This window comes from Argiope bruennichi, chromosome 4, assembly GCF_947563725.1.
Source record: "Argiope bruennichi chromosome 4, qqArgBrue1.1, whole genome shotgun sequence".
Lineage (NCBI taxonomy): Eukaryota > Metazoa > Arthropoda > Arachnida > Araneae > Araneidae > Argiope > Argiope bruennichi.
This window is the reverse complement of record NC_079154.1, coordinates 61,408,729-61,422,192: the sequence shown is the minus strand read 5'-3', so window position 1 is coordinate 61,422,192 and position 13,464 is coordinate 61,408,729. Positions and strand designations below refer to the sequence as shown.

Sequence of the window (13,464 nt, the reverse complement as noted above, 5' to 3'; positions counted from 1 at the left end):
TCTCCAAAAATAAAACACGATTTTACAATAAATAAATCGGCCTTTCTGGTACTTTGATAGAACGCATAATATGTAAGAATATCATGCGAATTCTGTTGCGCCAATGTAGTATCGAACTCGCAAACTTCGGTATGCGTATTCAACGCTCTGACATCTATATACGGAGTGGTGATTGCTTTAAAAATTTCAAAAATTTCTTCAAAGACGAAATTTTAAATTTAAATCTTCACAATCACAAAAATTTTAGTCAAAAATTCACAAAAAATTATTTGCTCGAATTTCAAGACGAGAAAAGGAATTAGATACACAAAAAAGGGATGTAGTTAAAATATTACAGCTATTAAATTATTCATAGTGTTAATTAATTCGATAAGTCGTATCGTTCAGTTATAGCCATTTCAAAAGCCATCACATTTAGAAAGAGAATGGAGCTCAGAAGCAAAAATATTTCGTAGTATTACATTCGATACTATTTTAGGAATCTATTATCATTTACAATATATTTTTATGTTACTTCTATGTTAAGGAATTTATATATATATATATATATATATATATATATATATATATATATATATATATATATATATATATATATATATATATATATATATATATATATATATATATATATATTCGAATTTGTTTCACTTTTAAATGGCTCAATCACAAATATTATTTTAAGCGTTAAACCATTTTATTTTAGAAAAATAGATAAGAATGACCAATATTTTACTATGCCTAAATAAAAAAAATCAAGAAAGGAAATGAATAGCATTGGGCCATTATAGCTAGAATTTCAATAATTTTACTAACTTTCATGCAATTAGTTACTAAGACTCATTTATCAATGTTTTGCAAAAACACACAATTTGGAATCTCTGAAAATAACAATTATACAGAATATTAGATTTACATCCTATTATAAAACTGTTTGAAAATTATTAGAAGGTTAAATCAGTACAGATAGATAAATTTTCCCTTAAGACGAATTATGCTCAGTAGCCAAAATCAAATCTAAATTTATAGAATTTTTGAACCCATTATTCCAATTGTTTCTCATGCACAAATTTGGGGCGGATTTCGATTTTTTGAAGCATTCTCAAATGGTGAAAAGATACAACAGTAATTAAAAGTACACGCCTTATCGATTGCCCGGGTATTTCATCCTCGATGCCAGCTTTATTATTCAAAAAGTTAGTATACAAAATTTATCCTCAGTGAAATCGTACCTTGAATCAGCAATCTGGTGTTACCAAAACATAACACCAATCATCACGCCATCGAGGCGCCAAAACAAATATAAATAACTTTTATGCAAATCAATTCAGCAAGAGTGGTTGGTTAGAACCATTTTTATTGGCTAGATGATATTCAAAATACTTTAAAAGAATCTAATCGGTGGCATTTATCACCTTTTATGGTTTTGCTGTTATTTTTTTTTATGGTGATTGTGCAGCATTATGTTGCGTTAAAGCATGTTGTGCTCGTGCATCTACCGTTGTCCTACTTGGTAAAACAGCTTTCACGTCTATTGGTAAGTTTCTTATTTCTTCAAAAATATCTGAAACCTAAACTATAATTTCAAAGATGTTCTACTAAAGCTGCTGCAATCGATGGTAAAAAAAAATGGGCAGCAAAAGATTAATAAAACTTAATCTCGTTACCCTGCATGGTAAATTATTTCGAAGTATAACCGAGTAGCTGTAGTTTCTATCGTAATTTTCACTCGGAAAATTTATTAAGTACACAATAGAACAAACGTAAGGGCTTATCTTATTGCTTCGAGAAGTGAATTCATTGCTGGTATCCGTTTTTGTTGAAGAAATATTAACTTTGTCAGCCAACTAAACATTGGTATAACGGCTAGAATGGTGACCTAAATGAGCAATTAGTGTAACATTTAATTGTGTAGAAATTCTTATTGCATACAACCTTTATTTCTCCTTTTTACAGAAACTTCGTATAAATGGCTTCAAGCTGCTTCTCTACACGTATCAAGAATGCCTGCAACCTTGCTTTCTACATGAAATTCCCGAGTATTGCCTAAGCAGCCCGTCTGTGATGAGAAACTGGAACTATAGTAATCCCTGCGATGCCAGATCAAATTATGTGGATTTCCTTCCAAGGTAAGAAATGAAGGTTTTTATTTTGTTAAATTGAATTTCAGATTTCAGAAAGTAAAAATTTGTGAAATGGTTCATATTATGAAAAAAATACAAGCATTTGGAAAGTCAAAACTACTCAAATTTCTACCTAAAATATTTGTGTACATATATTCACGTACGATTAACACTAGTCTGACATACCCCAAAACATTGGAGAAGTGTCGTACCGTCCTCCTAAATGAAGGATTATTTGGAAAAGGATTAGTGCAATCTTATTTCGATATGTACAGTCGTCAAAAATACAACTCTAACTTTTTATTATCGCATCTTCACAAATTTGATATTAATAAAAATGAATGAAGGGGCAGGTTTTGAGATGGATAAGTGGTTAACATTGTGAACTATTATCTTGACATTTTTGTTAAGGCTATAAACTTTTTAGTGAATCGATTTGTCGTAATGAAATCAGTCTCTTAAACTTTTATGGAGTTCCGATTCTTATTTCGAGTTAAGATTTAAGAAAATAACGGTTCCAATTGTTAAATGAATCTATGAACTCGCGGTGGTATCTCGGAATTGTATAATTTTTTTACTCGTTTAAAGTAAACCATCTTATTTTACTCGTGCTTTAAAGTCATAGGTTTAAACATGAAATTCATGTTGCATTCAAAAATATTAATGTGGGGAAGTGAATTGTAAAATTTTTAAATAAGAGCAGACATATTAAAATACCGGAATCGAAAAAAATGTGCTCGTACCCAAAAATGTCTTGAAATATTGTAAAATACTAAATTTTAGCGTTTCCAGTCGACTTGCAACTTTTTGAGGAATGTATAAATCTATTTATTAATCTACATTTTGAAAGGCAAGGGCTTTAATAGTGATTATAATATATCGGTTAAATGTTAGTCTTCGGATCAAACGATTTCAATTTAATTCTTTAAATGTTTTTCTCACGCAGTCGACATGAAACCAAATTTCAGTATAGACCGACTATTGGAATATTTAATTTTCGCCCTTCACTGGTTGTTATCGTTTGCAAGTAAATATCTAAAACTCCTACCACTTAGTAAATGAACGATACAATAAGGAAACTACTTGACACCTATTCATATACTTAATTGCTCAATACTGAGAATTCATTCATACATTTCTTTAATTAGGTGGATAATATTTTCAAAATATCCTTGTATTGATTTTTGCTGCAAAATCCCCTTTTGGAATATCGCTTATGAAAAACATTTATCTCGAACCTCTAGTTCCAGATACTATAGCATGATAATGAATTTAGTTCAGTTTGTATATATCTTGATTACGACAGCCTTGGCATAACAATGTCTAATACTCCGTCGTTCTTCATTCAACTTACAGTAGTAAACTTTAAAAACTTCCATCCTATTAACACTAGGATAGAAATTTACCAATATGCAATATAACTTATTGATAGTTAGCAAAGCTTTTATCACAGTTCTAGTCTAGGGTATAGAAATCGTTTCCTCTAAATAAAAATTCACTATTTAGTAACGCCGATAATTTCGCTGGCTTCAAATGTTCTTACGGCATTTGAATTTCTCAAATCGGTGGCACTTTCAGGGGGAAAATGGGTTGAACAATGCATTTCATTCGTCAAAAAAAATTTCGATGCATGCTAATTGCTTAGGATAGGATTAATTTCTTAAAAAATCTAAATTGATTTTCCAAGTAATGGAAATACTTTATTTAAATATTAAAGTAAATATTACTTGGGAAAAAAATTATCGCATAAAGGATAATCTCGAGTTATTTGCTCCGAAAATTCTGGGATAAAAATGCAAAGTGTTAATAAAAATTAACAAGTTGAAGCTTGCATAATATACGGTCCTTTGTCTTGGCTCTTCTTGGGATTTTTCAACAAACGAAATTCAGTATTTCAAGAACTACGAATTACGAAAATACGACACAAATAGCGATTTATTGAGTCGAATTGTTAAACTTATTTTCCCATAATGGAAAAATTGAGATAGTAGTTAACTGTCCGTTAGGTTAATCAGTTTTTGTATCTCAATAAACATCTCCATTCAAGCCATTTCCATTGTCAATCTTGTGAATATGCGGTAGTAAATAAAAAAACAAGAGCTATTCTATTTTTTACGACTATACGAGTTCATTACCAAGTGCACAACTTGATCGTCTGGTAATATTCCAGTAAGATTCATGTCGTTTAATTTTCGAAAGTGTATCAATATGCCGCAATATAACTAATCCAAGCTTTTATCAATGCCATAGTCTAAAGTAGCGAAATTTTTAAAGTTTTTAATTATAAACTTGTTACGGGAATTAACAAAAGCTTTAATCTTTTAATACGAAGATAAGAGGAATTGTAAGCAAGCAATACGAGATGCAGCACAACGGTGGTCGGCTTCAGCAGTATAGCGACATTTTGAAAGAAACGTGAAATTATATTTGGATTACACATTCATATCATTGGCGTATGACTTCAGTCAAGGGCAACTTTCCATCTACTATTGGTTGGAATCCAGTAATTTGTAAGGTAAAGGAAGTAGTGAAAGTTTAAGCACCAAATCGATCCTCTTTTAGAAAACTAGCTTGCTATAAACGCATAAGCTTCTGCATTAAATCTGCATTTATTATAGTGCATTAAAGTCTTGTGCATTGACTTTCCTCAAGCAAAACTGTGTTAACCTAAAATTGTTCTAATAGTATTCATATCGTGTAAAGCGATTAATGCAGTCTAAAATTTTTCACGCATTAATTTAGACAAGTAAATCAAATTCCTGTAAGTTTCAGCATGGAAGCCTTTGGATTCTAATTATGCAGGACGAAATCGGGCTAACTGATAAATTTCGTCTTTTCGAATAGGAATTCAAGTTTGCAAAGAATGTACCACATGTTCACAAACTTGGTGTTCCTTCTCTATGGAATTTTTAACAAATATTATGTATTTAATTCGGTGACAGTTGCTTTATACACCATTGCAGTATAGATTATCTTTCATTTATTACATGCAGCTAATAACATTCCAGACATATAAATTTTTAACTTCATTAGGCGCATCAGAATGAAGAGATCATTAATATGTTCTTCCTAGTTTATGTTTTACAAACAATTGCTAACTTTTTCGGTAAGGTAAGGGTTAATTGTAAATCAAACGCAACGTTGAATTCAAAATGGTAAGGAACTTGGGCTTAGATTCCTTAATATAAATATTGTGACATGTCTTGGTTTATCCTAGAGCAAATGGTACATGTAATTTATTGCCCCGTAACTAATTTTTGCATACTCCGATACAATTTTCAAGAATTTGTCTTGTCTGTTTTAATTTGACTTTTCTATGTGTGACTTGTTAATTCTGATACTTTTAAACTTCGGTTCCGTTCATGAAATGCATCTTTTTCAGGACACATGATATCAACTTGAACATGGAGACTGGATATTTGCTATCGACTACAAGAATCAACTTTGCTTCCAAGGAAATTCTTCCATGCTCTGAAATCAAGATTTCTTGCTGGATGGTAGCATCAGATGTTGAAGTAACTTTTACATGCTTTGACTTCGTAAAGGGCACCATATTTTGCTAAATTCAAATGCCTTAATATAAAATGAATATGTAAACACGAAATCAATTTTTTAGTAAGCAGTCGTATCTTTAAAAATACTTCAAGCTGTATTCTAAAACTAGCTTTAACTTAACCGATAGTGAATTGGTTCTATATCAAATAGGGAACTTCAAGCTGCATCTATTAATATTTCAAAATTCCTTGTAGATTTTAAATTCTTTAAAACTTAAAGTTAAGCAGAGAATTCCATCTTAAATTCGATTGAATGAAACGGACAATTACAAGACACTTCCATCCAAGTGATAAGATAGTACAAATCTTTGAACCGCTTCCCCTCTTGTTTCACTTTAATATGAAGTTCGGTATTGTAAGCAGCAAATGATAAATGCCAATCCCGTACGAGATGTATATCAAACCTCCAAGTTTAATGTTGTGTATACTTAACATGACAGACATTATGATCTCTAAAGTACATTCTGGCACTACAAAATTCAAATGCTATTCAGCACTCGCTTGATAGTTAGTCGAAATCGCTCGGTTAGTACAAGATGCATCATTCAAATGCTTTATGTAATAGAGTCTGATAGGCTAGATAAACTGTCTCATTCCATAGAATATCCACTTTGAATGTTTTAAAATCGATATTAACAAGCTTCAGATTTTTAAGTCGACCTCTAATATTCAGTAATGAATGAATCTCTAGAAATTCCGTTCTTTTTAAATCAATCGAAATCTCCTTGATGTGTCCTGGATTTAAACTTTATTGGAAAAACATTTGATCTATATTTCGAGCAGATTTTCCAATAAGATGTCAAGTAAATAAAGTCTGTAATCTCTTGTATAATCAAGCTCTTATAAAGTCTGACCTCTATTACAAATTAGAGTACATAAATTCTTTAAAAATTCTTTAAATCATTAAAAACGGGAAGCTCCCATAAAACGAGTTTGCATAAAACGAGTCTACACAAAGTACTGTTAAATCGATGAGTCTTCAAATTTAACTGAGCTTTAATATCTTGATTTTTGGTAGGAATATTAGCGCATTCGTAAGCGTGGTTTAACTTGATTGTATAATAAAGATTAAATTGAATGGGATGAGTAGCCCAAATTCCTTGGATAAAAATTATAATTACGAGTACGGAAATATAGGATTTCGGACAGAACGATACAATTAATCGAATTTGATTAAAATATAAATGTTTTCGATGCCAATGTCAAAAGTAAAAATTGCATTTGACTGGTTTATTAAATGGGGAGGATTTGATGGGGTTCGGATAGAGAAATTAACACTTTAAATACGGGTCCCTGTTTACTTTCCGTCTAGGCTGTTCGGGACCGGCGGTCTAAGTGGAAAGTATCGGTCCCCAGGGATCCGGCATTTAACGTGTTTATGACGAATTGGGATGTTAAGCACTTTTGAATAGCAAACTGTAGCAATCACGCGAATCTAATTGACGGGAGAAAGCATTATCGCGTCAAATGATTGAATTTTAAAATATCGTGTTTATAGATTTGAACCAGCAAAATGCAATTTGTGCTTGAAGCATTGGTAGCGATTACAAAAATTGTATCGGAGATTAGGGTTACTGATGAATTTAAAATCTAGTTCGGAAATTTCCATTTCACTCGTTTGTGAATAGAAATATTAATTGGAAGGAAAACGGTAGTGTCTGGCTTTGTAATGCGTGAATTTTTTTCTATATACATGAAAGATTAAATTATTTGAATATCTGACTTTCTAAATTTAGATTTCAACAAAAAGACAATGATGCGAGTACTTACAGACGTATCTTTTAGCGGATTTTTGGCTAGAATCAAGTTAAATTTTATGACTAATCGTTGTGTAATAAACAAATATTTTTAACTAAAGTTGATTTATAATTTAAATTTTAAACCGGTTGCACTTCAAAAGTTAGCTACATAATGGCTTGAGGTAACTTAAGAATGAAATGCTAAATTTTAATCGCCAAATCACCCTTCTCCCTTATTTTTGGCCAAACCTTCTGTAGATTAAATAGCTTATTCTTAGCAGCACTTTTAAATGTGACTCTTTAAACTGTCGTGAATTTAATTCGAAAGCCAGTGTTACAAAACTCGTAGTCGCCTCGCCGGTACTTATGAAGTAGCTTCAGTTCAAATAATTCCTTTAAACTGAATAAAAACATTTGCTGAAATTGCGATAGTTGGTAAGATCGCGTTAGTTTTCTAACGCTCTTCCAACTCTTATAGCCTTCTTCCCCACAGTATGTAATCCGGATTGTTTTGCTACTATTAGCATAATCCTTGTATTTTAATTCAGATACAGAAATTGAAGAAAATTCAGTAAATATTTTTTACGCTTGAATTTTAGTTGAAGCTTCTGCAGTAGTCCACTTCGTACCCTACCCGGTTGCAATAGATCCATTAGAAGTCAAAATCGCTGTGTTAAAATTGTCCGTTTCTTTCGAGTCTAAAGTTTTGTTTAAATTCATTTAATTTAATATTCAATTAAAACGACTCGGGTTTCCTGATATCAGTTACATTAAACGTATCGTCTTCAAAAAAACTAATACGCAGCACAAATCGTTCCAACTTGTATCGCTCTTTTAGATGTTGCCAATATCCTTAATCATAGTATTACTCGTCTTTAATAAATTTAGTGTGTATATTTAATTGGACATAATCTTGAAGTTCCCTTACTATTTTAAATCTTTGTTTATGTCGATCTGTATACTTTTAGCCGTGCATGTTTTACTGGCTGCTTTATCACGTCTTGAAATTCCTACGCATCGTAGGAAATGCTACTTCTTGATGACCCTGGATTTTTATGAATGTATTGTTATTGTATAAAATGCTTCAAATATAAAAGCAATCAAATATCACTTTTGTAATTGTAACTTTATATTAAATTTTAATTGCATATTAATATTAAACTACATGTTTAGGCTGGATGATGCATGTTAGACAGGATTTGCTTTAGACAATCTTGAAAGTTAATCGTGAGTATTCAAATATTTGAACGTTATTTGGCAAGAGATCAGCAAATTTGGGATCGCCAGAAAATTGTAAATCCGAACTAGAATTTATAATTGTTTTCTACATCTTAAATTTTAATTTTTTTTGATGCTGAAGTAGTATTTTTAAATTAAAATCTTTATGCTCTAAACTCTTTCCCCACATGCCTTTAATCAGTAGAGCTGCCTAACAATACTTTAAAAGAATGCATAATATTTCTTAAAGGCTAGGTTAGGGAAATATTTCGTATGGGCAATAGTATGCAATATTTGGCAAGGGATAACTTGAGTTTTACTAAATTCTAGATATTTTTAAAAATATACAAATAAATGCAAAAGTTAAAACTTTAATCAACCCCAACTTTGCTTGCATTTTAACATTCTAAGTCAAACTAATTTCAGTCTGGTGTCTTAAATAGTCCAAACAGAATAGCAATTAGTTATCGCTGTAGTAAAAATTGATTAGTCTAACCTAGTATTAATCAAATAACGCCAAATGCATAAATTAATAAAGACCTTTTGGTATCGAATTTGATAACAAAGAGCAGGTGTTAGATGACCTACAGACTAATTTAAATTTTTAATGAGCTTACTCCTAGTGTTCCAAATGTTTTAAGTTGCAATTTCAAATTCCACTAAAAAAATTTAATTATTTACCGTGGTCAATAAATATTCAAATTTTGTAGCTTAATTTTTTGATCCATTCAATCCTAAAGTAAATCATCCTGCAATATTCAAGAAAATTTAGCTCTTGAAGCTGTATTTTTCAATGTCTTAATCTTTAAGGTGTCAACCAAGCAAGTCCTCTATTGTTCACATTAATATTTAAACAAGTTGCATCGCAAATCTCGCGATAAATTCCGACGTTCCATTATAGGACTTAATTTTTGTATTGAACAGCTATAATCCAAAGCATTCGAACATTAATATGAACTTAACGGAATTTTTCAGCTGAAAGCGGTCCGTAACTTCGCCGGCAAGTGAACGGTCCACCTTCTGCTTGTGAGGATGAAAGAAGCGTTTTGATTGTGATGCCTGGCCAACATCGTGATCAAAACCTTTCGAATAAAATTAAGTTCGGTCATTTTAATAGAAACCCATAGAAATTTAACTAAAACATATTAAATATCCAATTTTGATTGTAGAATTTGGCAAATATTAATATCTTAATTTTTTTTCAATGACATGGTAATCTTGAATGTCTTCCTTAAATGTTAAACGAATAGATAAGCTTGTCGTACACCATAATTTTAGGTGATGTCCATATTTCAATTTCTAGAAAGAGCAAAAATTAGTGTTGAATAATGGAACTTGCCTGGTTGATATTGGATAGATAGCTTGCATTATCCCCTACACTTTCATATAGATTGGCAATGTTAGCTCTAATTATGCTTTGCATTCGTCAAAAAAACTTCGTTAATCTCATCTGATAAGGCAAGTTTCTCCTTTCTCCAATATGCAAGGATACTTTATTCCAAAACTTCCCCTAAACCTGCAGTTTTACGAACTTTCAAAAAGGTGTTAAAAATTGACATTTATTGCAAAAACTAATGACTACAGATTGGCATATGTAGTGTATTACAGAACGTTCATTTTAATCGGAATGAGATTTAACTGAAATTCATAATTTTCCTGCTTGTCTGTTTTGTGAAACGCTAAATTTTACGATCTCAACTATAGAATATTCCTAGGAAAATCGGGTTTTGAAAGAAAATATTCTGCAGATATCAGTTTTGCTTTCCCACTTTCGAGGTAAAATGCTAAATAATGGGGTAAACTAAATTATACTGCTGTTCTGTAGTTTTGCAAGATATATTTTAAAACATTTAGTTTGCGTTCAAATATCGTCCTAAATTCTAAATGTAAATTAAAATGTTGGCAGCGATATTTGCAAACGATCAATATTGATTTGACTCGATTTCCTTTAAAAAGTACACTTGTACTATAATGAAATCATTCATACCAGGGAATCGTTTCCAATACCATAATTTGTTCAGATATTGGCTCAGGATTTAAATTCGATAGTTGCCTAGATAAATTTAATTAATCAGTAATCTTGATTAATGAACACTGTCAGTAGCTGTGCTAGCCGGTTACTTGGCAGTCATCCAAATTCCTGCTGGCATTTTGAACTCTATGCCTGATCAGCATCGAAGTCGAAATGTTTTGGAATTTGAAGGCTATCGGTGAATAAGCATAAATTCGGGCAGAAAGTCGATTTTGATGGGGGCGAAGGCGGTAACAAACTTCTATAACACAAATTCTTACATTTTGAGAATAAAACGGTATCGAATATTTGGCAAGTACCACGTTTTTGTTAATTTTTGCAATAAAATTCCAGATCTTCTATTCCGCCCTCTCTTAAATACTTAAAAGAGAATTGGAAGCACTTTAATAGCAGATGAATTTAATCGCAATGTTCAGATTACAATCTTTGTATACAAATTTCATGAAGAGGCCTTCCTGTTGGAATTTCCACATTTTTAAGTTCGTTTATCCTTGAATCACTTTAAACTAGAGCAATTTTCTGTTATGGTAGAAGGGAAAAATAACACACAAATTAGTTTTAATTCATATTTGGTCTCATGGTATAACTTCTCGGATGCAGCTATTGCAGTTGTGATTTAACGGATTTTCCCGCTGAAATCGAAACTTAAAAAAGTTGACCATGGACGCGATTTTTTTTCCAGAACATTTCCCAAATCGTTTTCAATGTTCCTCTTTCAGCACTTTAAGATTCGTTTAATTACCTTGCAATACGCTATTGCAAAGCAACTTTCGCTTAAATACCGAAATTTAACCGCGACTAATTTCAAGCAAAACGTTGGAACCTTCTATGGCAATGGAAAAAATCCTTTCAACTGCCGTTGTAAAGATTCAATCTCGTTTTCTCTAGTAAAGCCAAATAACGCCTCTAACTCTGCATTTCATGCCTGGGAAAAATCTTTCGCTACGCGATGATAATATTTCGGCATTCTAGAAAGTGAAACGGATTCGGTGATTTTTATTTACAAAATGCATCCTTCAGCCTCTTGTAATTGAAACTAAAATTTATATAATGCGGTATCGCATAGTTTGATTAAATATTTCCTTAGATTAAGTCTCTAAAGTTACTATTCATGTGATGCAATTTATGAATTGAATTCTCTAATGATTAAATCGAAATGTCTGAATATTTAACAAATGTGTAAAAGATTTGATTTAAAATCCTTAATTTTCCTCTAATGATAAAATTTTATATTTAATCTACTTTCAAGAGTTTAATTAAACGATTAATATTCTTTATGTAGATCTTGATGATTATAGGAAACTTAATCATTGATAAAATTTAGTTTACTATAATAGTTTGTCAAATTTACTTTTTACTGATAATTAAAGTTAAATTTAAAAACTATTTAAATTTAAATCTTACCAGCAATTGTAGTTACGTTTACTGGAATTGTGAACTATTTCAGCATATGAAATGAGTTAATTATACTTAAATGTGTTAATACTTGTTCATTGTACTTGCCTGTTTAATAACTATAGCTGTTGCTACTTTAAATCTATATCTATACTGTGTTTGTAGTTTTTAAGCTTTAATACAATTTCCCGGCATGTTTTTGACATTACATCGAACTTTATGTTAAAATCGATTTCAAGAATTCTAATTGTCAGTTTAACCATTAAATTGCGAATTCTTGTCTAATGTAACTTTTCCAATGCATTAATTTTTTCATGTGACATTTTAATTTGTAAACATTGCTTGACTGAAATGTAGCAAATGTCATTTAATAAATCTCGATTCCTCGCAATTTAGTGTTCATTATTTCAATATACCTTTTAGTCATCCTCATAGAAATATCGTTATAATTAATGTAGCCAATATTTTGAAATTTCAGGCATTCGGGATTGAGTAGGCTCCTGTAGTTATTCCGGTGATTTGTCTCGTGTCCAATATCTTTAAAGTACGTCAACTTGAGATATTTATGCAATTCGTGCATCAATTGTTGTTTCAATATTTAAATATCGTTTTTGAAATTTCAAAGTATTGATACCTCTCTTGTTGACGCATATAATGGTTGCTGGAAAGTAGCTTCCGTACGAAATACTTCTATATTCTAAATTTTTTAATAACGACTAGACCTAATTACCTTTCTACAAATATGCTACTTAAGGCCCTCTTAAGTGCTATTGGCTTTTAATCTCTAATTATTTAAAATATACCGATAAAATTTTACGGAAGTAATTGCTTATAACGTCGAATTTAATATTTGACTGTTAGAGCTTCTGAAATTTTGCGAGGCTTTATTTTTAACAATTTCTATTTGAGTCTGAATTTGAATGTTTTTTACCTGTTAATCTCCATGTTTTTATTCATAACAGGCATTCACTTTCTAAATTTTCATCTTGTATGAAGCGCAATGTGTTTGAAATCCGTTTTATATCGGCTTGTATCAACATTAAATCAGACTTGATTTTCAATGAATTTGATACAAGAGCTCATCGACTCCCCTCTAAATATTTCTTTACGGGAACATTAATTCTAAGATTTCAATTTAATAGAATGATTTTGAATTTCTTGTCGAATATTATCCAAATCGCATGATAAATTCTTAAATCCAATAATTCGAATTTGCAAAATTTTAAACTTTTTATTTGCCGAATCGCTTTATACAAATTGAATTGTAACTTCTAAATTACTGGATTCATTTTAAGGCTCAGTCATCTAATTTTTAACAACGCGTTAAGTTTTATGTTCGAAGTTTATTCGTGGTTGTTAAATTTATGTAGATTCGTTTAGATTCTAATCTTTACTGAATTACT

General features: G+C 30.9%; 1 long non-coding RNA gene across 1 annotated transcript; it reads left to right on the top strand.

Annotated features, from left to right (window-relative positions):
* The first annotated feature begins 1,413 nt into the window (after window positions 1–1,413).
* LOC129965385 (uncharacterized) lies at window positions 1,414–11,730 on the top strand. The gene is made up of 3 exons (XR_008784206.1): window positions 1,414–1,537; window positions 1,957–2,129; window positions 5,506–11,730. It is a non-coding gene; the product is annotated as an uncharacterized LOC129965385 (long non-coding RNA).
* The last annotated feature ends 1,734 nt before the right edge of the window (window positions 11,731–13,464 follow it).